Source organism: Anomaloglossus baeobatrachus, chromosome 6, assembly GCF_048569485.1.
Source record: "Anomaloglossus baeobatrachus isolate aAnoBae1 chromosome 6, aAnoBae1.hap1, whole genome shotgun sequence".
Taxonomy (NCBI): Eukaryota; Metazoa; Chordata; class Amphibia; order Anura; family Aromobatidae; genus Anomaloglossus; species Anomaloglossus baeobatrachus.
Genome location: NC_134358.1, coordinates 134,186,716 through 134,209,519, shown reverse-complemented (window position 1 = coordinate 134,209,519; position 22,804 = coordinate 134,186,716).

The following is a 22,804-nucleotide window of genomic DNA, read 5'->3' as shown; positions in this document are numbered from 1 at the left end:
CGGGGAAATAGTTGATCATTCTTCTATATCATCTTCTGATGATGATAAATATGAGCATCCATGCTTCCCTGTTGAAGATACGGGAAAATTGCTTAAAGAGATCAGATCTTCCATGGGAGTTGAATTTCCAAGATAACCCATGTCTCTTCAGGACTTTTTTTTTTTTTTTTTTTAGTGGGTTAGAGAGGCGTAGACATTGAGTAATTACTTTCATAAGAGTTTACTTTAATTTAAGAAGGGATATAAAAACCCATAAGGAAGGTCTCTGCTCCTAACACACTTAAGAAGAAATACCTGTTTCAAGAAAATTTGTATGAGGTTTGGGAAAAATCCGCTAAAATTGATGTTTATTTGTTCTAGCTCTGCTTTGTATGGAATCTTGGAGAAACCTTTTCTTATCTGAAGCTATTTTTCTTCCTTTTTTTCTAAATGCAAAGAATCCTTTTGGCGTTCTGGGAGAATCCAGAGAGAAGAAAGCTGGAAGGATGTATTTGTGGAAAAAGAAAGGATAATGACCAAAACATTGTTCAGGAAGCCTAACTGCATTAAGGGAAGATGCAAACAATCATCACACCCAGCTTGGGTTGGGGGAAGGCTAAAGTTCTTTTCATATCAGTGGGCCTCACTGCCAGCCACAAAATTCAAAATGGAAATTCCGTAAACCTACAGTAAAACCATTATGCCCATTTTGTTTCATGTTACTGATTAGACCTAAAGGATGCTTATTACCACATCACAATGCACCCAGGTAAGCAGCAATATCTCAGGGTAGCAGTAAAAATCAGAGAAGACCTACTTCAGCTGTAATACCAATGTCTTCCGTTTGGTGTTCCTGTAGCACCCAGGAATTTCACCAAAATAGTAGCAGAAATGTAATTTTCATAAGGAAAAAGGTCCGTTTAATAGTTCTGTATTTTTGGGTAATGTCTTAATACAAAATTCAAAGGACAACTCCAAAAGCAGTCAAATAGGTCATAGCTATCTTATCCGCTTTAGGTTGCATAGTGAACAAAAGCAAGTCAAGGGAGGACCAGGTCAGGTAATCTAATAACCGATAGAGATGACCTTTTGGCTGGCGGAAAGGAAAAAAAAAATATTTCATCCCCATCACTTAAGAGTCAGAAATGTCATAGCCGACTACCTAAGTCATTATTCACTCAACCAAGCAGAATTAACTTTGAATCAAGAGGCCTCCAGCCAGATTTGTGGCTTGTGGGGTCTCATGGAAACAAATTTATTTCTCTGAATCCAGGGGAATCCCCGAGTGTGGTGGATTTCCTACTGCAGAAGTAGTACTTTCGCCTAGCCTATGCTTTTCCACTCTTTACTCCAATTGCAATTGTGTTCAAAATCTGGGAGAAAAGAGTCATAGTAATTGCCCTTTTTTTTGCCCAGAAGGGCATGATTTACTTGGCTGAGAGTTGTCTGTTTTAGACCCTTGAATGCTGTCCGACATTCCCAATCTTCTGTCACACGGCCCAGCCCTCCATCCTCAGGTTTGCAACCTACATCTGGCTCCTTGGAAAAATTTGAAAGGGGATTGTTATCATTCAGGTGGTTTTCCCGAGACTTTTTAAGCAGGAAAAAAAAATTACCTCTTTAAAAAAATGCTAAAGTTTGGGGTAAATTCCTACAGTTCTCTGGGTGGAGACAATCAACTACAAGTATTGGAGTTTCATCAGAAGGGCCTTTCCATCAGTACAATAAAGGTTCATGTTTCTGCCCTGGAGGCTGTGTTTGTGTGACCGAAAGATCATTGCCCATCCTTTGGGTGCATAGATTTAAACAGCTCACTGTGCTTCTAGGCCAGTAAGTGGTCCTAGATTAGCTCCCCGGGATCTGAATCTATCATTTAATGCCCTTACGCGAGGTCCCTTTTGAGGCAATTTTGTCTACCAACATTAGGGTACTCACTCTGAATACTGTCCTTTTAGTGGCCTTAACCTTTGGTAAGTGTGTGGGTGAATTACAGGCCATCTTAGTTTATCCACCCTTCACAACCTGTCTGGTAGACAGAAATCTTTAAAGCTTGACCCAGTTTTGCTCCCAAAAGTTATCTCCAGATTTCATAGATCCCAGGAAATGATCCTCCCTTTTCCTGTGAGAATATTTAATCTCAGGGAGAGGCAGTGCTTAATTCCTTTATCAGGAGGTGCCTGATTAAATACCTCAAAGACACGGGCCCCTGGCAAAAGTCTTTATCCACGTTTGTATTGTTTCGGGGTCTGAATTGTAAGGAGGCTACTAAATCCACCATAGCTAAATGGGTCAGAAAGTCCATAACCTTGGCTTACTCTCTTGGGTCAGATTCCTCCAGAATATTAAGGCTCCTTCTCCAAGAGTCATGGCTACCTCCTGGGCAGAAAGAGCTAATGCTTCCGTTGATCAAATCTGCAAAGCTGCAAGCTGCAGTCTGGTCACTCGTCTCCCACTACCTTCATTAAACACTGCAGGTTGGATCTGGCATGCTCTTACCTCTCCTTTTGTAAGAAGGGTTCTTTAAGCGGATGGTCCTCCCCTATGGATTTTTGCTATTTTAATCTCTCTGTATGGTGTTGTCAGGGCGTGGGGAAAAGATAATTACTTACCAGTAACTGGATTATCCCAAACCATGAGCACACTATGCTCATTTCCCCCTTACATTTCAGGTGGTGGAATATCTTCTCCATATTCACTGGGTGTATAAAAAAAATAGCTCTAGTCTTAGGTTCAGGTATGAATGTTTATGGCTACCTATTGTGCTCTGTAAACACATTGAGGCTTACGGAGAGGTTTTGCCTTTTTTATTCTGTAGGTTTCCTATTCTGGGGACCGGACACGCTCTATGTATGGTGCTGTTATGATTCTGGAAAATAAAATTACCGGTAAGTAATTATCTTTCCTGCCCATAGTGGCTGACCACACTACAACATCATTAAAGTCCCCAGGACAAGAGGCTTGGTCACACCGCATGGTTAGGGACATCAATCAAGCCACACAGGACAGGTATAAAGGTACCGTCACACTTAGCAACGCTCCAGCGATCCCACCAGCGATCTGACCTGGCAGGGATCGCTGAAGCGTCGCTACATGGTCGCTGGTGAGCTCTCAATCAGGCAGATCTCCACAGCGTTCAGAGATCAGCCACCAGCGACCCGTGTAACGACGCTGTGCTTGGTAACCATAGTACACATCGGGTTACTAAGCAAAGCGCTTTACTTATAGTTACCCGATGTGTACCTTGGCTACGTGTGCAGGGAGCCGGCTTCTAGAAGCTGCGGACGCTGGTAACCAATGTAAATATCGGGTAACCAAGCAAAGCGCTTTGCTTGGTTACCCGATGTGTACTTTGGTTACCAGCGCCCGCAGAAGCCGGCTCCCTGCACATTCAGATCGTTGCTCTCTTGCTGTCAAACACAGCGATGTGTGCTTCACAGCGGGAGAGCAACTACCAAAAAATGGTCTAGGACATTCAGCAACGACCGGCGACCTCACAGCAGTGGCCAGATCGTTGCTGAATGTCACACACAGCGACATCGCTAGCAGGATCGCTTTTGCGTCACAAAACACAAAAACCGTGAATCGGCAGCAATGTCGCTAGCGATGTCGCTTAGTGAGACGTGGCCTTAAAACTTAGTAGTCGAGATGTCTACACTATCCTATGGAGCAGTGGGCGGCGTCCAGAAGTATTGAAATCAGCGATGGGGGCGGCATACAGAACCAGGGGGCAGAATAACGGCCATCAGGCAGCCCGCCCCCGTGACGGATTTACAGAATCAGAAGCCAAAAAGGTACAACTTTATAAACACTTTTTTTCGGTCAGAAAGTGGGCACAATCATAACAGGGACCTTTATAGAATGCAGCCCAGGAGCTGCAGAGGGGGAATCTGTTAGGTTTTAGGCGAAATTTCTGATGACAGGTTCCCTTATAAGAGGTGATGTGATAGGAGTAGTACTTGTAGGGTAGGATAATTGCATTGCATAGATGTGCAGCGTGTATTGTGAAATCTCACCTGCTGCTGTCATCAAAATCTAGGTTGTTTGACAGCCGTCTGGTCTGACTATGTAGGAATAATAAAACAAAAATCTGGAAATCTAAAAGTGCTGCTAAAATAATAAATCTAAAGAGTTATAAACACATGAAAAAGGAGGCAATGCATGGTCAAAGTCTAATGAGGGGGTGGTAGGATCCTATTTCATATAGACTCTAACACCTTTTAAAAACAGTAAAAATACAATAAAATACAGTCATGTGAGCTTAATTACTTGCAGCATTGGTAATAGGCATTACATATATAAAACATACAGGATCAAAGCATAAGGCAGGAGGGGGTAAGTGAAAACCTTCCCCTTGGCTTCGTGTAACTACTTCAGGCATCATGCACTAGAGACAGAGGGACCAATTTGACCTTAAAAGTTCACGCTCGCCATTCAGTATTTGGTGAGGGTTTTTGTTTTTTTTTTTACCTCCAATATTTGTAAACCAATACCAGGAGTGGCTGAAAAATGCAGAAGTGGTGCCCGTGTTTCGATTATACTTTTTCTCTGATTTTTCCACTCCTGTTCTGCCTTACAAATACTGATGTATAATGTTGAATGTGTGAATGTAGCCTAAAGGTCCAGTCACACTAAGCAACTTACCAGCGATCCCAACAACGATAGGGATCGCTGGTAAGTTGCTAGGAGGTTGCTGGTGAGATGTCACACTGCGACGCTCCAGCGATCCCACCAGCAACCTGACCTGGCAGGGATCGCTGGAGCGTCGCTACACGAGTTGCTGGTGAGCTCACCAGCAACCAGTGACCAGCCACACGTGCAGAGAGCAGGGAGCAGTGCACACTGAGCGCTGGCTCCCTGCTCTCCTAGTTACAGCACACATCGGGTAATACATCGGGTTAATTACCCGATGTGTGCTGCAGCTACATGTGCACAGAGCAGGGAGCAGCGCACACTGCTTAGCGCTGGCTCCTTGCTCTCCTAGCTACAGCACACATCGGGTTAATTAACCCGATGTGTCCTGCAGCTACATGTGCACAGAGCAGGAGCCGGCACTGACAGTGAGAGCGGCTGAGGCTGGTAACAAAGGTAAATATCGGGTAACCAAGGACAGGGCTTCTTGGTTACCCGATGTTTACATTGGTTACCAGCCTCCGCAGAAGCCGGCTCCTACTGCCTGCACATTTAGTTGTTGCTGTTTCGCTGTCACACACAGCGATCTGTGCTTCACAGCGGGACAGCAACAACTAAAAAATGGTCCAGGACATTCAGCAACAACCAACGACCTCACAGCAGGGGCCAGGTTGTTGCTGGATGTCACACACAGCAACATCGCTAGCAACGCCACAAAAGTTGTTCGTTAGCAGCGATGTTCCTAGCGATGTTGCTTAGTGTGACGGGGCCTTAATGCAAAGTCACTTATCCCTCTTGTATAACTAAATTTTCTCTTACCTGAGTATCTACTTGTCTAAACAGGCCAACAATCACCTGAGAAACGAGCAAGATACTCAATTAATGGATGTGAAGATTTGTAAGATTAAATTCATTGTTCTGGGCTGCACATCGTCCTGTGTAAACAGGAGATGTACTGCTCAGAACTATATGCTAAGCGCACAGAACAATTGTATTAATGATCTTTTTTTTTTTGCTGAACTTAAGCTGGGTTCACACTAAGCGACAGCGACAACGACGTCGCTGTTACGTCACCATTTTCTGTGACGTAACAGCGACCTTGTAAGTCGCTGTTATGATCGCTGCTTAGCTGTCAAACACAGCAGAAGCAGCGATCATAACGTCGCTGTGCTACATGTGCAGAGAGCAGGGAGCCGCGCTTAGCGCTGGCTCCTTGCTCTCCTAGATACAGTACACATCGGGTTAATTAACCCGATGTGTACTGCAGCTACATGTCACAGTGCAGAGAGCAGGGAGCCGCGCACACTGCTTAGCGCTGGCTCCTTGCTCTCCTTGCTACAGTACACATCGGGTTAATTACCCGATGTGTACTGCAGCTACATGTGCACAGAGCAGGAGCCGGCACTGGCAGCAAGAGCGGCGGAGGCTGGTAACGAAGGTAAATATCGGATAACCAGGGAAAGGCCTTCCCTTGGTTACCCGATGTTTACGCTGGTTACAGCTTACCGCAGCTGCCAGACGCCGGCTCCTGCTCCCTGCTCGCTTCATTTCGTCGCTCTCTTGCTGTCACACACAGCGATGTGTGTGTCACAGCAGGAGAGTGACGACCAAAAAATGAAGCTGGACATTCAGCAACGACCGGCGACCTCACAGCAGGGGCCAGGTCGTTGCTGGATGTCACACACAGCGACAGTGACGGGACGTTGCTGCAACGTCACAGAAAATGGTGACGTAGCAGCGACGTCGCTGTGTGTGACACCAGCTATATTCATTGCATCTAGGGATTATCGAACCCGAATGGTAAAGTTTGGGTTTCGTACTAGACACCAGCACCAGGTGTCCCGATCTCAAACTCAAACATGGACTTAAAAAAAAAAAAAAAAAGTCCATGTTTTGTTCGGGTACTGTTTTTAAAGTTTAGTGAGAGGGTGCAGTACAACCAGTCAGCAAGCTTTATTTTGTGCGGAAGATGTCTGTACGCTGCTGTGAACAATAATGGAGAAAAAAAAAGGGGGGGGGGGCTCTTGCCTATTTTTTATATTCAGCCAAGGTAAACCAGACAACTGTAAACTGCAGCCCTCAATTATCAGCTTTACCTTGGCTGATTATCAAAATAAAGGGGATCCCACATCGCAGAAGCAGACAGCTGGGGGGTTGTTATTATCAGGCTATGAAGTCCCATCTTTGTTTCGCCCTTCCCAACCTAAAAATAGCAGCCTACAGCTACCCAAGAAGTGGCACATCCGTTAGATACACCAATTATGTTTCTTTGCCCAGCTCTTCTCCATTGCTCTGGTGCGATGGCAATTGGGGTAAGACTTCTGGGATTGATGTTAGCTGTGGATTGACAACTGGCATCAAGCCCAGGTGTTAGTAATCGATAGGCGTCTATCAGGCACCCCCATTACTAACCCTGTAAGTGTAGAGGAAAAAAAAAAACAAACAAAAAACCACCAACCATACACACTCATTCACCAATTTATGAAATAAAAAAAAAAAATTCTCTTCCACCATAATCAAATGGGTGAATAAACATTCCCCCACACTCTTTGTTCACCAATTTATTAATTAATAAATCCTGGAAGTTCCGATGTAATACAATGGCGTAATGTCTCATGAATGCTCATCGATTCCTATGGAGCTTCGTTCTGAGAACAAGTTTCCATTGGTCACTGCTATTCAGCGGCAGACCTGGAATTACTCATGGACGGTGACATCAGCAACTCTCTGATGTCGCTGTTCATGAGAAATTCTTGGTTGCCGCTGACAGGCAGTGACCTATAGACCTTTGTTCTGAGAACGAAGCTCCATAGAAATCGATGGGCGTCGTGGGACATTACTCTATTGTATTATGTTGGAACCTATAGGAATTATTTTTAATTTATAAATTGGTGAATAAGATAATCTAATTGGTGAAGACTCCCCCCACATTCCATCGGAATTTCGAGGATTTTTTTTTTCTTTCTATTATTAAATAAATTGGTGGAGTGTGAATTAATGTGAATAAAACCATATGTATTTTTCTCCTGCGAATAATGTTTTTTTTTTTTTTTTTACATTTGCCAGTTTGCTAATTGGGGGGTTAGACTACATTATTTCTACTCCTTGGACTTGTTGCCAGCTGTTAATTCACTGCTGACATCAACCCCAAAAGTATTGCCCTGATTGCCACTGCACCAGGGCATTCAGTAAGAGGCGAGAAAAGCACCAGAATCTAATGGATGTGCCACTTCTGTGGCGCCTGTGGCCTGCTCTTTTTAGGCTGACAGGTGCCAAATAACAATGGACCTTCCCAGCCTGATAATACCGGCCCCCAGCTGTCTGCTATACCTTAGCTGGTTAGTAAACATAGGGTGGAGCTCAAGCTATTTTTTGTGGGGAAAATATTTATTTAAATAATCTTACAAACAACTTGAGGTCCTCTTTTATATTTATTATAACCAGGCAGACTTACGTAAAGTACGATCCCAAATTACCACGTGTCTATTTATCCCATCTTAAATGGGTCACAAAACGACGCATTGGTTTGTATATAGCCAATTGTGGGTTATTTCACATTCTAGATTGGCTCATTTAAAGGGATCATTATTCATGATAAATGAGCACACGTTTTTGCGCTGTTTTTAAAGAGAGTAAGAGTTTAACAATTTAAAAATACACTACAAAATGAGTAAAGCTAGTAATCTGTATATGAAGGATGAAATGGAGAGGCGGTAATAGTTGATGGTTATTTTTCCCCCACATACCATTGCTTTAGCTATGACAGTGGACTGTGGCCACTGGATGGGAGAGTGAGAGTACTGCCTCTTATTAGCTGGCCTGGCATGACAGCATATATAAAACGAGGGGCAATTCCTAGAGAATTGGAGGAAAAGTGGTGCTACCTGATCATAGTAGTTATATAGGTTAGTAACCTCAACAGGTGAGAACTGACATAAATCCTCACTTGAGATGGTTGTGCTGACAAAGGCACAACACTGGAAATGGTTTGTCAGCCGACCTGGTGTACTGCAGGAACATACATACATTAAAATAAACAAAGTATACATTTGTTATCTCCACACGCAATTTAAAAATCTAAAATAAATTACAATTTTTTTTTAAAAGTGATAAGAAGCTGTATAGAAAAAAAAAATGGTATCACTAAAAATGTCAATTTAAAAACATTTGCTTCCAGCTAAAATACCCAGTGACGTTGATCATCCTCCACAAGGATGAATCATCTAACACCTTTTAGAATTTGAAAGAGGTGGAGGCCTTTGTCGAGACAATTGCCAGTCCCTGTGAAGCTAGAAAATCTCCAAAACCAGGCCGTAACCTCTCGCTAGACCTGAGAGGAGCTAATGGAGGTTCCGGAAGGTTTTCCCCAGCTACCCCGAAAGAACCAAGGCAAAACCACAAGCAGTTTAAAGCCGCCTTAAAGGATACCACACCTTAAAATGTTATGCCAAGAGTGGGCACATTGTTATGATTTATTATCGCCCATCGTTGGAACGTATGAGAAGATTTTTTGGAAAAGAGTGGAAGCAATGCTGTGGATTGCCGAGAGGGATCCCTACCCCCCTAAGGAAAGGAGAAGAGAAGAAAAACGTTCTGAGGTTTCTAACCCCCCCCCTCTTTCGTGCCCTCCCCCTTCCCCCTTCCCATCTTGGAAGACTTTCCTCTTTCTTAAAAGTTATAATGTATTTATGGAGGGGTTTGACCAAGCTCGGAGTAATGACCAGGAAGAAGTGGAGTCCAAATATTTGGGAAAAGCGCTGTAGGAGTTGGAGAGAGACATTTGCCACTGTTTTTTGTTCAAAGGAGAAAAGCGAATGTCAAATGTTCGGTCATTTTGGGTTACAACATATATGTTGCATATTTTTTTGCTTTAATCTTTTTAGCTTGCGGTTCAGCAAGGATTGGCAGCAGGGATAATGTTAATTCATGGCAGGAGTACAATTTATCTGTGGGTAACTTATGCGGGTAGTCACCTGGAATTGGGATGGCGTTTCCCCCAAAAATGGCTTAATGTCTTGCTCCACCTAAATTGCTTCAAACCAGATGTGGTACTCCTGCAAGAGACACACCTTGAAGGGTCTGACATGCAAAGGATGTATTGGTTTTGGGTTGGTGGCGTTTATGGCTCCCCCTCGGTTAAAAAGAAGGTGGGGGTCATCACGCTAGTAAGTAACAAGCTACAACATCAAGTTTTAGAAACACACAGATCTGGAGGGTTTGATCCAGATGATTACACTGGAGGTACCAGGAGGAGTCTACAAAATCTTTAACATCTATGCCCCAAATGAAAATAGCAAATCATTCTTCCACCAACTTGAAGACAACATTTTAGAGCACACGTACAACAATATAATAGTAGGAGTGGGCTTTAACTCAGTTGTATCAGAGGACAGGGGGATTTCTGCTGTCCCACCAAAATTACTGCGTAGTCAGGATACGGTTGTACGCCCTGTGCTGCACGCCACAGCCTTACAAGTAAAAAGAAAAATTAAACGTACATCAAATGGAAGATAGGGGTTATACCTAGGGAAGAATACATGGCAGTTTGCAGACTCTGCAAGACAAGCGTCAAAGGAGCTAAGGCCGAACACGAATTGAGGCTTGCAAAAGATGCCAAGAGTAAGGTAAATGGATTTTGGGCTTATGTTAAAAGCAAACGAAAAGTGAATGAGACTATTGGAGTTCTGCACAATCAAAAAGGTGAAACCGTCAACAAGGTGGAACAGCAGGTGGAGCTGCTAAATTCGTATTTTGTATCTCTTCTCCCAAAAAACTAATGCAAGCATCAACAATAATCATGACATAAATGATGGTCAGGAGGAATCAAGGTTGACAATAAGCAAAGAATTGATATTCGAGCACTTAGCCAAGTTAAAAGAAAGCAGGTCCCCAGGTCCAGACGATTTACACTCTAGAGTCCTGAAAGAGATAGTTGAGGAAATAATAGTACCGCTTGCCATAATCTTCAATAAGTCATGGGAAACAGAATAGATCCCGCTAGATTGGAACAGGGCAAATATAGTTCCTAGCCACAAAAAGGGAAAAAAAGAGGATCCAGGTAATTACAGGCCAGTAAGCCTGACTTCCATAGCAGGAAGAATCTTGAAGCAAATTGTCAAAGAACATTTACTTAGATACCTGGATGGGAAGACATTAATTAACCAAACCCAGCACAGCCTTATGACCAATAAATCTTGTCAGACCAACCTGATTTTCTATTATAACAAAGACACTGAATGGTTGGATCAGGGGAATGCTGTGGATATAGTATACCTTGACTTCATTAAGGCATTCGATAAAGTATCACATGACATCCTCATTGAAAAAATGGATCAATTATGGAATTGACAAAAAAATCAGTTAGATGGATTCAAAACTGATTTAATGATCGGGCACAAATAATACTAAATGGATACACATCGACCTGGAGGAAAGTAAAACGTGGGGTGCCGCAAGGCTCTGTCCTGGGGCCAGTGCTGTTTAATATCTTTATAAATGATCTGGATAACGGAATTATTGGGAAACTCAGAATTTGCAGATGATACCAAGATAGGAGGAGTATGCAACACTAGAGAGGAAAGAGAGCGTATTCAAAAGGATCTAGATGGTATTTAACAGGGACAAATGCAAAGTCCTACATCTGGGTAAAAGAATTGTAAAAAGCATATATAGTATGGGAGGAATAGAACTAGGTGATAGTACCGGGGAAAAGGACTTGGACATAATAGTGAATCCCAGATTCAACATGAGCCAACAGTGCAGAGCTGCAGCTAAAAATTCCAACAAAATTCTGGGCTGTGTCAAGACAAGCATTGAATCTAGATCGAGAGAGTTAATTATTCCCCTGTGCTCTGCCCTGGTCAGACCCCATCTGGAATACGGTACAGTTCTGGGTGCCCCAATTCAAGAAAGACATTAATATATGGAAGCAAGTCCAGAAAAGAAACAACAAAATGGTAGAAGGTCTGCAAACCAAGTTATATGAAGACCGGCTAAAAGAACTAAGAATGTTTAGTTTGAAAAAGAGAAGGCTGAGAGGAGACTTAATAGCGGTCTACAAATATCTGAAAGGTAGTCACAGTGCAGAGGGAACCACCCTATTTTCATTACTACAGGGAAGCACACGAAGCAATTGAGATTAGATATTAGGAAAAACTTTATGACAGTGAGGGCAGACAGGCAGTGAAACAGGCTACTGTGGGAGGTGGTGAGCTCTTCATTACTGGAAATCTTCAAATGGAAACTGGATAAACATATAGCTGGGGTGATTTAGGAAAACTTGTTCTCGCAGGGAATTGGACCCGATGGCCCTTGAGGTCCCTTCCAATACTACCATTCTATGATTCTATTATTAAGAGGCATGGAGAGTATTACATCCATAAGACAGGGACTTCACACACTATTCTCATGCAAATAACTTCTGGTCCCGTATCGATTACTTTTTTTATCTCCAGAAATCTGATGTGAGCATTTTGCTCTGCAACAATGTGTGACATGGTGATATCGGACCATGCTCCGGTGATGTTGGACCTGGCGGATATTCACCCCAGGATTTCTCTTTGTGAATTAAGGAATGCTGGGTGGAGTATATTCTATGCAATGAACAACATAAAGATATACCCATGCAATTCTGAGATACAGTAAAGGCAGTAATAAGGGGCAAGGTTATAGCGTATGTCTCCTTGCTGAAAAAAAAGGTCCAAACTAAATTTAATGAAGCGTAACACAAGTTATGGCAGGCATATACGTCCTTTCAGAACAATACAGATAGGGAACATAAAGAAAAATGGATAATAGAACAAAGGGCCTTCAACACAAGGCCGGAAAAAAAGAGAACAGTTTTTCAGATCAGCTCAAGAAGCGCAACGCTCCATCGGTTCGGAACAAGTCTGGGAAAATAATGGTCAATCTGGTAAAAAATAAGATCATAGCACAAGGTCCCATGCAAATAAGAGAACAGAGGGAGGGGTTCACAATAATCGAGATATTGGGTTTATATTACAAAAATCTCTACTCGTCAGACATGTGAGGCGCTGAAAATAATATCTTAACTAAAATATCACTACCAAAGCTCACGGAAAAACACTGAACCTTCTTAAATGCTAAAATTACAGAAGAAGACATAGTGGGTATAATCAAGTCAGTGCACAATCACAAGGCTCCTGGCCCAGATGGGTATACAGGAGAGTTCTATAAAATAATGGTAGAGTAGATTTCACTCCCTCTTATTTTTTAGAACTATATAATGGTATATTATTAGCGTTCTTGTCCCCTATTTCATCCAATACCTATAACAAATATATAAAATATTATTGTGTTTATATAGCCGATCTCTTTGTAATTTGTTATAGCACTGTTCCGGAAATTCATATAGTTATCAAATTCCTAAATCACATCAAGTGGCGTTTATTCTTCATCTTCACTGCACATATCGCTAATGATAAGATCATTTTTTGGAGAAAACAAACAGAACAAAAACACATTTTAATCCACTTGATGGAAATGCCTATTTTAGATGATCAAACTGCACATTTTCCTACATGGAAGAAAAATATACCTCTCAGTAAATTTCGCTGTATCAGGAGGAATTGTTCATTAACAGAAGACTATGTCAACCAATCTGAATTGCTAAAGAAAAGGTTTTTAGGAAAAGTATCCTAAAGGGAGACAGCTTTTTGAAAACAATCTTGAACTGACTACAAAATAAACTGCCGTATTTTTTGGACTGTAAGATGCATATTTTTCCCCCAAATTTTTTGGGGAAAGTGGGGGGTGCATCTTATAGTCCAATGGCTGCGGTGAAGGGGGGTGCAGCTGACCCGCACCAGGGCCATGGTGTACTAGGTTTCGGGCGTTGGTTAATGGGATAATGTCACGGAGGCCTGTGCCCGGTCCCGTGGCCCTGGTGGTTGCTGAAAGTTAGTAAATATTAAATAAATAAAATAAAAGTATTTTGTGGCGCCACCTACGGTTCCAGTATGGTTACTGGGGCTGCAGGTCAGACCTCCGGGGTGATGGTTAGGCAGCCAGTTGTTTACGCTTCCTGTAGGTGAAGTGGAATCCCCAGGGTTTTAGTAGTCTTTACATAGATATGGCAGTTTTTCTTCACAGCCTTTTCAACTGTCACTTTAGTGCAGCAGCCTATGGCTCCTCAGATGAAAGAAATAAAGTATGTCACAACAATTCATTAACGCTGACCAGGTTTTACTTGCAGGTATTATTCAGGTATTATTCAGGGTACAGTTTCTGATGTGACCATTTTTGGTGATCTGGGAATGTGACGCCCTGGCCTATCAGGTCGTCACAGGGTATTGTGCAATCTGCCCTTCTGCACAGTATCCACTCCTCCTTGGTTACGGATCCTGGTCCTTTGGTGTTGCTAACAGCTTAGCCAGTCAAAATCCTAGGAACGCTTTGCACCGAACCCACCAGACACACCATTGGTGGGCCTGAAGGGAATAGGGCCGCCCACATGGGGGGTTGGTATGGGAAAGTGAGAAAGTGACAGAGAAGTGAAACAAGAGTGAAAGGAATAGGAGGTGGGAATGTGACTCTCTGGGAGAGAGAGGTCACCGGTCCGAAGCAGGGCTCCTGGAGTTTACTAGGTGACAGACGTTGGTCTGGGCCTGGTAGGAGCTGGAACCCCGGTCGCAGGGTAGCATGTTAAGGGGCACGGACTGCTGAGGAGGGCAGCCGGTGGCCTTGGGCCTTGGGTGAAGACTTCAAGATTCATCCCCAACCCGCTCCAAAATTGGGGTACTAGTGCACCGATGGGATAGGACTTTCCCAAATACAGTCCAAAGAAATCCGACGTGTGAACCCTGAGAGCAAGCTCACTCCGTTAGCCATACGGGTGAGCGGGACCCGAAAAGTTTCAAGGTTGAGGGTCCAACTAGTGAGAAGGTGCCACGGAAAAGGCCACAGGCTAACAGCAACACCAATGGCACTGATCCCAGCGTGCTCCCTCCATGCTACAGTGGTGCTCAGAATTCTGGTTTACAAGCTGTCGGTGTTATTATTCCTGGATTGAGTGAGTACGCTAAAAAGCCCTTTACCTCTACCCAATGGCCCCCCAAACCCCAACACCCAACGGGCCCCGGGGCACAAACCCCCTACCCACGGAGGGGTTAAATATCCTGCTGCTACACCATCACCACCGGGATCCCCCAACAGCAGCGGTGGTCTCCTACATTACCACACACCGTGGGTGGCGTCACAAACTTCCTAATCCCCTGTACATACTACCCCTCTTCTTTTAATTCGAGTCTCCGCGCAGACCCCCCTCGGGGTCTGGAGACCCCTGGAGCCACCGCGGCTCCGGATCCGAGCGGCTCGGCCGCTGGCACGAGGGCGGTACAGGAACAGTTCAGGATCTCTACACCAGGTGAGTTGTGAGGCCTCCCTGCTGCTCTGTGTCTCTCCTTGGTCCTAGGCTGCCTAGAGCTATACCTTGACCCCCTCTTTCTCTCTTCACCTGTATGGCAGGTGGCGGGAGCTCCTCTAAGTGGCACTGCTGTACTCACTGCGGTCCCTAAGCTCTGTGAAGCAGCTTTGCCTTCAGGTGCTGCTGCGGCCAGGAGATCTGTAGTCTCCCTGGCCTCCGGTCTTTGTTGCTCAGCAGATTAGATCCCTCACAATCTCGGACGCCAGTGTCCGGTAGTCAGCACTGTTCCTCGGGGATGAACCGGTCGGGCTCCACCTCCCCGGTCACTCCTCTTTTGCCTCTCTCGCCTGGATCCCTCAGTCTGTCTCACAGATACTCGTACGGGCTTAGCACAGCCCTCTCCATCTCAATGTCATCACAGTCCTCACTTGAGCTCAACTGTCAACTGTTACTCTCTGACTCTGCCTTCAGACCTGGATTTAAAGGGGATTTCACCTGAGTTCAGCTTGTAGAGTTCCCCCTCCAGGCTTGGAGTGGAAGGTGTTGTTTGTGGGATTACCTGATGCGGAGATCCTTCCATGCCTCATTTACAGGTATATCTGTGGCAACTGAACACCCTGGGATGCCACACGGTGGTGGTGGAGCGGGTCATCACAGGCAGGAGCAGGCTGTAGCAGCGCCTATCGTGACCACATGAGCCCACTCATTACCCTCATTTCATATGCACTGCATCCCGACGCCCATCATCTCTCAGCCCTGAAGCCGGCGCTGATAGGTGGGCGGGATGATGGGCAGTGGTGTGCGCATACTAAACAGCCGATCCGCGTGATCATCCCTGGCTCCTACAGCCTTAAGTGAACATGTTTGGCTTTATTCACTGCCCCCCGCGTATCTTCATCAGTGCGGGGGGCAGTGAATAAGTATACCCACCGGTCACCGTTCCCTGCAGCATCACGATGACCTCCTGTCTGCCGGCCCGATGATGTGTGGGGAGTGCGAAGCGCACAGGGACCTAGTGTGGATTACTCGGAACTGGAGGTGTGTTTTAGGGGTTAATAAAGTGGTGAAAGAGGGGGCTTTTTTGTGTTTTATTTCAAGTAAAGGATTTTTTGGGTGATTGTGTTTATTTACTTTCACTTACAGCTTAGTGATGAGGGGATGTCTCATAGGCGCCTGCCATCACTAAGCTAGGACTTAGTGGCAGCTATGGGCTGCTGCCATTAACTCCCTATTACCCCGATTGCCACCGCACCAGAGCAATAGGGATGAGCCAGGAAAAGGCTGTGAGACTTCATTTTGGCTGATTATCAAAATTGGGGGGACCGCACGTGTTTTTTATTTTAATTATTTATTTAATTTACTGTACAATATAGACCCACCCACCAGCGGCTGTGATTAGCTGTAGTCAGACTCAGTCTGTCACTCAGCATGGGGGCGGGTCTGCCTGCAACCAATCACAGCCACCGGTGAGCAGGGAAGGAGTGAATATCTTATGAGCCTAATGAGCGGCTGACTGGAAGGTGAAAGAGCTGTCGCGGCAGCAGTGTCACAACCGACTGGTGATCAGTGAGTATGAAGCACTTGCTCCTACCCCTTTGCGCCTGATTTTGGTCCCCATAGACTTTATATGGGGAGCAGTATCTGGACAAATACCAGCCCTCCGAAATGCAGGGACAAAACGCAAAAAGAATTAACATGCTGCATCTTTGTGGTCACTACAAAGACGCAGCTAAAAAAAAACCTGCAATGTGCGAACAACAAAAATGAAATCTCATAGACTTTGCTGGGGAAGAAAATTCATGCAGTTTTGAGGCCAAAACTGCACCCAAAAAATGCATAAAAGCACGGCAAAAAACGCAGCGTGCGCACATAGCCTAAACGTTTATGTTTTTATGTGATGGGGACATATATACAAGGATGGGAATAATATACAAGGCAGGAGGATCATTACCAGGATGGGGTACCTTAGTAGGGAATTTGTGGAAATTACCCCCATAATGTGTCAGTGTGAAGCCCCATTACCTTCAGGTCGCCTCCGGGTCTTCAGGGACTTCACGTGTTGGGAATCTTCTGGCCACAGGTAAGTCAGGTTAACTTCAATGGGAATCGTGACGCCACTCTCGGTATTTACGGTCAGTGGGTGACCGCCACTGCAGTTTAGGGAGCTTCTGGGGCTGATGGTAAATGCAGTTTGATGTTATGGCCTCCCGAGAGTGAGGCTGGCCCCAGGGGCTCAGTGTGTGTAGTACCACAGGTCGCAGAAGAACTCACACACAGGCAGCAATGTCTTTCAGGGTTTTTACTCACTTTTCTGGTGGTAGATGGGAGATACCCGGGCGATGCTATGATGAACCAGGTGGAACCAGGTTTCCCTCAGGCTGAGATAAGGATGACTGCTGACTCGCCTTCCTGCACCTTTGTTTCTGATCACCCCTGACTTGAAGTGTATCGTGGGATGCGTCCAGGGAAGTCGCTGCTGCCGTTCTCCCCTTTCTGACCCGTTTGCTGACAGCGTGGACCAAGGATAGATGGCTCCAGGCTTGATCCTCCTTATGGGCCCCCTCGTTGCTGTTGGTGCTGCGGGTTCTGTATGGTTGGTGTGGGACTTCTTATCCACCCCACCGACAGGATTAAGCAGCTCCACTAAATACATTTCTGCTCTGGGGACCTGTACCCCGTGTGTGCGTTCATCACCAGGAGTTCCCGTACTCGAATCCGTACTTCTCCCTCTTTTCAGGCGTCTTTCAAAGCAACTTTGTGGTGATGCTCTCCTCCATCAACAGCCACTGCACGTGCAGGGTCTGACAGTGCTCCGCTCTTCGGCCCTGCACTTCAGACATGGCTCCTCACCACCTTCTCCTCTGACTGCCACTGCACAACTCTCCTCTCAGCTACACTACAGCACCACACTAACTGAGATGCGAGGGCTACGCCCCCTTCCTGGGTCTGTCCAGGGGTCCTCTCTAATGTGTGTGTGTGTTCTGGTTAAAGGGTGCCTGTGTGTTCACACCTTACTCGGCCATCAGGATTATCTGCTTGTACTGACCCAGCATGGGTGCAGTACTCAGTGGTGCCTGACCAGGTCAAGGGCGCCACATTCCCCCTTAGTTATCAACAGCACATCTTCGGGCTGTAAAGACAAAAACATTTTAAAGTGCAAACTTGTAAAACATTTCAAATAGTATAAAACATCATAAAACTTCAAACCAGGTACCATACATCACCACCCTCCACCCACAAGTCCTTAACCCACCCAAAACCCTCTGATCTTCTCAGGATGGTGGTTAAAGGGTAAGCTTCCCTTGTCGAGCTGCGTCTTCGGCCACTTCTGGCAGGAATGTAGAGGCGGCGTTCACGGTCAGGGTCACTTCAAGCAGGGTACCCACTTTGTGGTGGAGAGCCAGGCCCCATAAACAGGCGTGCTCCCTTGTTGTAGGCGAGCCAGGGCCCATAATCAGGTGTGCTCTGTTGCTGGTACCGCTGGGCTAACTATAAACACTGCGAGAGTTTGTGGCTATAGCCAGTTCATAGCCTTATGGTCCTTTAGAAATGCACAAACCAGGTGCAAATAATTGTTTCAAAGGTTTCTCACAACAGTACTTGTGGGCACATTATCTTGAACTTAAAACGTTGCTTAACTGGTAACTAACTTTCTTACTGGCTCTACGTTACACAGACTTTCTCCTCTCACAACCAGGGCTCTTACTTGCAGGGCTCTGACACCTGGAGGTTTCTGCTTCTTCATTTTCAGTATCTTTAGCTGTGTCTTTAGCTTGCTGTGCTAGCTGTGGTTCTTCCTCTGATGATGATAACCTTGGGGACTGAGTGGGAGTAGCAGGGCAGTAGCTGGAGCTCTTCGGGCATGGCACTACTTCCAGAGCATACCAGCCCCTTTCACCTTTCTGCCTGGTGAATTCCACTAGGTCTCCCATTCTTAGGTCACGACCAGGGTGTCCTCTACGCAGGTGGGACCGGACATCTCTTCGGCTTACAAAAATGCCCTCCTTGATGCCAGGCGCCACTATAAACCCGTAGCCGGTTTTCAGGTTGAATTCCTCAACCACTCCGTGGTGGAGAGGACCTCTAACCTGGTGCTTGGCTCTTCTGAGAGACTGCGTCTCCTCCAAATCTCGGGCTATCACCTCTTCTTTCTGCTTGTCTGGGGTAGGCTGACTGCCACTGCACAACTCTCCTCCCAGCTACACTACAGCACCACACTAACTGAGATTAAAGGGTTACGCCCTCTCCCTGGGTCTGCCCAGGGGTCCCCTCTAATGTGTATATGTGTTCTGGTTAAAGGGTGCCTGTGTGTTCACACCTTACTCAGCCATCAGGATAACCTGCTTGTACTGACCCAGCAGGGGTGCAGTACTCAGTGGTGCCTGACCAGGTCAGGGGCGCCACATCAGCAGCAGATCCTCGCCCCATAACAGTGTGTCATGACCATATTTCTAGCTTAAAATTTTATTTTCCTATTTTCCTCCTCTAAAACCAGGGTGCGTCTTATGGTCCGGTGCATTTTATAGTCTAAAAAATATGGTAAAAATAATCCAAAAAGAACAAAAAAATATGAAACATATAATTATATCACCACTTATAATAAGGAAAATCAAACTATGCAAAAAATCCTTGAAAAATATTGATGTGTTTTTAAAAATAATCCTATTCTCAAGGAACTTATTCTAGGAGGAGCAGGTATTTAGTTCCATTGAAGATCTACTGTTAAACATATGATTACACCAAGCAAATTAAGAAATAATTCAGGGAAACTAAATACAAAAACTAATAACTTATAAGAAGAGTGGTTTAATCTGCCCAATTCCAGCCTTGCTGAAGCCTTCCCAGATCATCACCAATCCTCCACCAAATTTCACAGTGGGTGCAAGACACCATGTCTTGTACGCATCTCCAGGTCTCCGTCTAACCATTAGACAACCAGGTATTGGGCAAAGCTGAAAATTAGACTCATCAGAGAAGATTACCTAAAGGGTACTTTACACGCTGAGATATCGTTACCGATATCGCTAGCGAGCGTACCCGCCCCCCGTCGGTTGTGCGGCACTGGCAAAGCGCTGCCCATGGCCCACAACATCGCTAACACCTGTCACACGGACTTACCTTCCCTGCGATGTCGCTCTAGCCGGCGAACCGCCTCCTTTCTAAGGCGGCGGTTCGTGAAGCGTCATAGCGACGTCACACGGCAGCCATCCAATAGAAGAGGAGGGGCGGAGATGAGCAGCTGGAAAATGCCGCCCACCTCCTTCCTTCCTCATTGCCGGTGGACGGAGGTAAGGAGATGTTCGTCGCTGCTGTGGTGTCACACATAGCGATGTGTGATGCCGCAGGAGCGACGAACAACATCGCAACTAAGCAGACAACGATATTTGGTGTTTGGACGACCTCTCCAAAACCAACGATTTTTGTCTGTTTTGCGATCGTTTAAGGTCACTCGTACGTGTCACTCGCTGCGATGTCGCTAATGACATCGGATGTGCGTCACAAACACCATGACCCCAACGATAAATCGTTAGCGATGTCGCAGCGTGTAAAGTACCCTTTACTCTAGAAATTGGGCAGATAAATCTTTGGGGAGGACATAGGAGTCAAGCCGCATACAAGGTTATCCTGGAAAAACAGTAGCTTTCTGCTCAGGCAAATGTTCCCCAACTCTGAGGACTGTTTTTTCCAGCAGGACAATGCGCCATGCCACACAGCTAGGTCAATCAATGTGTGGATGAAGGACCATCAAATCAAAACCCTGTCATGGCCATCCCAATCTCCAGACCTGAACCCCATTGAAAACCTCTGAAATGTAATGAAGAGGAAGATGGATAGTCAGAAGCCATCAAATAAAGAAGAACTGCTTAACTGTTTGAACCAGGAGTGGCATAAGGTCACCCAAAAGCAGAGTGAAAGACTGGTGGAAAGCAGCCAAGACGCATGAAAGCTGTGATTAAAAATCATGATTATACCACAAAATATTGATTTATGAACTTTTCGTGAGTTAAAACATTAGTATTGTTGTGTCTAAAAGATTATGAACTGCTTGGAAATTCAAAGACGTTGTCAGCAGTTTATAGAATAAAAGAACAATTTACATTTTACTCAAAAATATACCTATAAAGAGAAAAATCTGAGAAACTGAAAAGTAGTTATATATATAATATATACATATACACTACAGACCAAAAGTTTTGACACACCTTCTCATTCAAAGAGTTTTCTTTATTTTCAGGACTCTGAAAATTGTAGATTCACATTGAAGGCATCAAAACTATGAATTAAAACATGTGGAATGAAATATTTAAAAAAGTGTGAAACAACTGAAAATATGTCTTATATTCTAGGTTCTTCAAAGTAGCCACCTTTTGCTTTCATTACTACTTTGCACACTCTTGGCATTCTCTTGATGAGCTTCAAGAGGTAGTCACCAGAAATGGTCTTCCAACAGTCTTGAAGGAGTTCCCAGAGATGCTTAGCACTTGTTGGCCCTTTTGCCTTCACTCTGCGGTCCAGCTCACCCCATACCATCTCGATTGGGTTCAGCTCTGGTGACTGTGGAGACCAGGTCATCTGGCGTAGCACCCCATCACTCTCCTTCTTAGTCAAATAGCCCTTACACAGCCTGGAGGTGTGTTTGGGGTCATTGTCCTGTTGAAAAATAAATGATGGTCCAACTAAACGCAAACCGGATGGAATAGCATGCCGCTGCAAGATGCTGTGGTAGCCATGCTGGTTCAGTATGCCTTCAATATTGAATAAATCCCCAACAGTGTCACCAGCAAAGCACCCCCACACCATCACACCTCCTCCTCCATGCTTCACGGTGGGAACCAGGCATGTAGAGTCCATCCGTTCACTTTTTCTACAAAGACACGGTTGTTGGATCCAAAGATCTCAAATTTGGACTCATCAGACCAAAGTACAGATTTCCACTGGTCTAATGTCCATTCCTTGTGGTCTTTAGCCCAAACAAGTCTCTCCTGCTTGTTGCCTGTCCTTAGCAGTGGTTTCCTAGCAGCTATTTTACCATGAAGGCCTGCTGCACAAAGTCTCCTCTTAACAGTTGTTCTAGAGATGAGAAGGTGTGTCCCAACACTTGGTCTGTGCTGTATGTATATATATATATATATATATATATATATATATATATATATATATATATATATATATATATAGGTGTGCACATCGTTTTTTGCATTGCTTTGCTTCTTGGTTTGTAGCTGCCCCAGAAGAGGCACATCCATTATACGCGCCGTTTCTGGTTCTTTGCCCGGATGTTACCGAATGCTTACTCTTTTTATCTATCTATCTATCTATCTATCTATCTATCTATCTATCTATCTAAAGTTTTCTTAGGTTATTGAATCAAGAAGAAAAAAAGGTTCCCTAAGCAGTGTTCATTTTATTAATCAGCCACTAGAGGGCAACATGGTTCCTTATTTCTGTTATCTTTGATATTAAGTAATCCCTAGACTCCTAGAGTTACTTACTAGTTCACTAAACATAACAAAAAGCGAAAGGTTGCAGTTGATAACTTCAGCTGAACAAACACAGCACAGCCCAATGTTTAGTCATTAGTAAATATGTTGCACTGAGGTTACAATTCTTTATCAGCTTCTTCCAGGGATAGTTGCTGTTGAAACTGATAGACCATAGTAACTGCTACTCCAGTAATATACAATCACTCTCTATAGCAGAAAACCCCTTTAAATAAATTACAATTTTATAGTAACTGTAATAGTTCTATTAAGTGAAAATAAATGTAGGACCCAGTAATGCAATTCAGGGTCTGAAGGAGAGGGGGACACC